Source organism: Pleurodeles waltl, chromosome 12 (genome assembly GCF_031143425.1).
Source record: "Pleurodeles waltl isolate 20211129_DDA chromosome 12, aPleWal1.hap1.20221129, whole genome shotgun sequence".
NCBI classification, from domain to species: domain Eukaryota; kingdom Metazoa; phylum Chordata; class Amphibia; order Caudata; family Salamandridae; genus Pleurodeles; species Pleurodeles waltl.
Genome location: NC_090451.1, coordinates 108,092,067 through 108,096,869, shown reverse-complemented (window position 1 = coordinate 108,096,869; position 4,803 = coordinate 108,092,067). Strand labels below are relative to the sequence as shown.

Genomic DNA, 4,803 nt, shown 5'->3' with positions numbered 1-4,803 from the left:
AAGGCTTGTTGGCATTCTTTTGGCAGAAAAACACTTCTGCACGACTCGCCACGGCAAGAGCGATCTGTCCACCATAGGGGAAGTCTCTAGCCCTTTTAGTTCTTGCAGAAACCGCAGCTTCTTCTGTCCAGTAGAAGCTTCTTTGCACCCGCAGCTGGCATTTCCTGGGCATTTGCCCATCTCCGACTTGCTTGTGACTTTTGGACTTGGTCCCCTTGTTCCACAGGTACCCTAGATTGGGAATCCACAGTTGTTGCATTGTTGGTTTGTGTCTTTCCTGCATTATTCCTCTATCACGACTTCTTTGTCTTTTGGGGAACTTTAGTGCACTTTGCACTCACTTTTCAGGGTCTTGGGGTGGGCTATTTTTCTAACCCTCACTATTTTCTAATAGTCCCAGCGACCCTCTACAAGGCCACATAGGTTTGGGGTCCATTCGTGGTTCACATTCCACTTTTGGAGTATATGGTTTGTGTTGCCCCTATCCCTATGTGTCCCCATTGCATCCTATTGTAACTATACATTGTTTGCACTGTTTTCTAAGACTATACTGCATATTTTTGGTATTGTGTACATATAACTTGTGTATAATTGCTATCCTCATACTGAGGGTACTCACTGAGATACTTTGGCATATTGTCATAAAAATAAAGTACCTTTATTTTTAGTATATCTGTGTATTGTGTTTTCTTATGATATTGTACAAGTGACACTTGTGGTACTGTAGGAGCTTCACTCGTCTCCTAGTTCAGCCTAAGCTGCTCTGCTAAGCTACCATTATCTATCAGCCTAAGCTGCTAGACATCCTATATACTAATAAGGGATAACTGGGCCTGGTGCAAGGTGCAAGTACCCCTTGGTACTCACTACAAGCCAGTCCAGCCTCCTACACCGATGCATCTGTACAGGTTTGTAGACAGAAAGGCAGGTATGTAGCTGTTAGTAAATCATGGATGAGATATAATCAGCTTCACAGAAACCGCTGTAAATCACACGCGCCTGCTTTAGAAATAACCACGCCACAAAGACCTTGGTAGTCAGCATGTAGGCTTTAAAGTGTTAACATAAACAGAGATGGGCAGAAATAGGCAGTAAGGCAGATACCCAGATTGAAATAGAAAGTAAATAGAAAGCACATGTAGTAATAGACGTGGACCGATAAGTATATAGAGAAGCAGCTGTTGGTACGAAAATGGGATCACATATGATCAACTCTGTGTGGACTGTCAGGATTTGAAAACGGTTGCTTCACACCAAAAAAAAACATAGCGCCAAGATGTCCTCCTCAATGTCCCTATGAGCGTTATAGTGTTAACAAAGCATACAGCCAGGCATCAACACTCTGTTAGACAGGTTCACAGTCACGCACAGGTAGGTGAGCAGATAGATAAGCATGCACACAGGCAAAAAGATGGATGGACAGATGAATGGATCAATAGATGGACGGACCTCTCTGTTAAACATGAGTCAAATGTAGGGATGGGCGTAACCAGTGTAACTCACTGCAGTGTAATTACGCGAAATTACAGCAACATTATGCGAGGTTGTACAGAATTACACAAGGCTATTTTCCTGGTGCAAAATACACGCTCAGATCCGAAAGGAACCTGATATACACTTTGCACAAGAAAATCGCTCTAAATGCAACAGAACTGGCACAACAGCCGCTGCTCGCGCTCTTTTCCTCCGCTCTTGGGTAGATGTCTTTCCCCACATTACTCCAAATTCCACAAAGGAGCGTAATTGTGTAATTCACGATTCGACCACGACTAATAAACTTGGCTTAAGTTTTAAAACTTTCCCTCTAGCTGCCCGGTGATCCGTCGGGTGCGGGATGATGAAGCCAAACGCTGATTGTCTGAGTGCGCCTCTCAGTGTCCTTCTCCGTCGCCTCTTTCTTTCAGACCCTTGGGAGCTCAGTCTTACTTTCTATACAAATATTTATTTTTAGACCTTTTTTCTTTGCGGCCTAAATTGCTGCAAAAACTGATATTTGACTAGCAGGATCCCTTTCAACATTGAAAGCTACTCCGCGTCAGTACAGGAGCCTCGGCGCTGCAGGTACAGGAGACACAGACATCCATCCCTCTTGCTGACCGGGTCCCGTGAAACCAAACTGTAGCTCATACTTTTCACATCAGGACCGCCACAAACGTAAAAGCGCAGAAAGGTGAAATAAATAATAACATTGTTAACGCGTTCTTCAAAGACATTTAATTTCACCGTTGAAATTAGGTTCAAGCTCTTAACTCATGTAAATATTAAGAAGTGAGAATAAAAATGCTGCCCAACTGCCGTGACATTGCCACCCGCAATGCCGTGACTCGGATTCGAACCGAGGTTGCTGCGGCCACAACGCAAAGTACTAACCACTATACGATCACGGCGAGCTACTTGGGCTCTGAAAAGACTACCCTGGTGTGGCTCTGATAGGCTTAAAAAAGGTCACAGTGTCCGTGGAGTGGATAGATTTAGCGTTTGTTTAAAACCCATCTTTTCAAGTTAGATCAGGGTCTTTTCTTTGAGTAGCAGATCACAGCAAATATTTACCTCTCTGCTTCCAGTGACAAGACTCCCCATAAACCAAGAAGCCCAGACTTCTTAATAAGATCCACCACTCTGCCCTGCAAGTCTCAAGTGTTCTATGAGTGCTGGGGTCGGGGAAGTGAACACTGCAAAAACTTAATCCACGGCCGACCAAACTCCTCCAGGCCAGGAGGGGCTCGGAACAGGCCCCCACATATTGTTGTTTTTTTCTTTTCTGGGTGTCTCTTCAGACACATTCAGCTGCTTGGTGCATACTGCTTTAGAGTTGCATTGTGTGGAATGAAGTGGCGTAAACTTGACTAGCAAACAATGGAGTGGTGATGAATGGAGGGTCATAGAAGGGAGTAGATTGAAGTGCAAAGAGTAGAGTGACGTAATGTGTCATAGAATACAGTGGAATATAATGAAGTGGTGTGCCTTGGCATGGCGTTGAATAGCATTGTGAGGAATGGAGTGGCATAGAGCAGAGTGGGGTAGAGAGGAGTGAGGTTGCATAGAATGGCATAGAGTAGCATAGAGTAAAGTAGTGTGGTGTAGACTGGCATAGTGTGTTGTAGAGTGAAGTGGCATGGAATGGCATAGAGTCAGAGAACAGTGTGTCATGGAGAGGGGTGGCAAAGAATTTGTAGGAGTGGATGTGAGAAGGTAGCCTCTTTCTAGCCTTGTTACCCCCACTTTTGGCCTGTTTGTGAGTGTATGTCAGGGTGTTTGTCACTGTTTTCACTGTCTCACTGGGATCCTGATAGCCAGGCCTCAGTGCTCATAGTGAAAACACTATGTTTTCAGTATGTTTGTTATGTGTCACTGGGATCCTGCTGGTCAGGACCCCAGTGCTCATAGGTTTGTGGCCTATATGTATGTGTCACTGGGACCCTGTCACACAGGGCCCCAGTGCTCATAGGTGTGCATGTATATGTTCCCTGTGTGGTGCCTAACTGTCTCACTGAGGCTCTGCTAACCAGAACCTCAGTGGTTATGCTCTCTCATTACTTCCAAATTGTCACTGACAGGCTAGTGACCATTTTTACCAATTTACATTGGCTTACTGGAACACCCTTATAATTCCCTAGTATATGGTACTGAGGTACCCAGGGTATTGGGGTTCCAGGAGATCCCTATGGGCTGCAGCATTTCTTTTGCCACCCATAGGGAGCTCTGACAATTCTTACACAGGCCTGCCACTGCAGCCTGAGTGAAATAACGTCCACGTTATTTCACAGCCATTTTACACTGCACTTAAGTAACTTATAAGTCACCTATATGTCTAACCTTTACCTGGTAAAGGTTAGGTGCAAAGTTACTTAGTGTGAGGGCACCCTGGCACTAGCCAAGGTGCCCCCACATTGTTCAGAGCCAATTCACTGAACCTTGTGAGTGCGGGGACACCATTACACGCGTGCACTACATCTAGGTCACTACCTATATGTAGCTTCACCATGGTAACTCCGAATATGGCCATGTAACATGTCTATGATCATGGAATTGCCCCCTCTATGCCATCCTGGCATTGTTGGTACAATTCCATGATCCCAGTGGTCTGTAGCACAGACCCTGGTACTGCCAGACTGCCCTTCCTGGGGTTTCACTGCAGCTGCTGCTGCTGCCAACCCCTCAGACAGGCATCTGCCCTCCTGGGGTCCAGCCAGGCCTGGCCCAGGATGGCAGAACAAAGAACTTCCTCTGAGAGAGGGTGTGACACCCTCTCCCTTTGGAAAATGGTGTGAAGGCAGGGGAGGAGTAGCCTCCCCCAGCCTCTGGAAATGCTTTGTTGGGCACAGATGTGCCCAATTCTGCATAAGCCAGTCTACACCGGTTCAGGGACCCCTTAGCCCCTGCTCTGGCGCGAAACTGGACAAAGGAAAGGGGAGTGACCACTCCCCTGACCTGCACCTCCCCTGGGGGGTGTCCAGAGCTCCTCCAGTGTGCTCCAGACCTCTGCCATCTTGGAAACAGAGGTGCTGCTGGCACACTGGACTGCTCTGAGTGGCCAGTGCCACCAGGTGACGTCAGAGACTCCTTGTGATAGGCTCCTTCAGGTGTTAGTAGCCTTTCCTCTCTCCTAGGTAGCCAAACCCTCTTTTCTGGCTATTTAGGGTCTCTGTCTCTGGGGAAACTTTAGATAACGAATGCATGAGCTCAGCCGAGTTCCTCTGCATCTCCCTCTTCACCTTCTGATAAGGAATCGACCGCTGACCGCGCTGGAAGCCTGCAAACCTGCAACATAGTAGCAAAGACGACTACTGCAACTCTGTAACG

General features: G+C 46.8%; 1 non-coding gene across 1 annotated transcript; it reads right to left on the bottom strand.

The window, feature by feature from the left end:
• Nucleotides 1–2,315: 2,315 nt before the first annotated feature.
• TRNAH-GUG (transfer RNA histidin (anticodon GUG)) lies at nucleotides 2,316–2,387 on the bottom strand. Its single transcript has one exon. It is a non-coding gene; the product is annotated as a tRNA-His (tRNA).
• Between the last annotated feature and the right edge of the window lie 2,416 nt (nucleotides 2,388–4,803).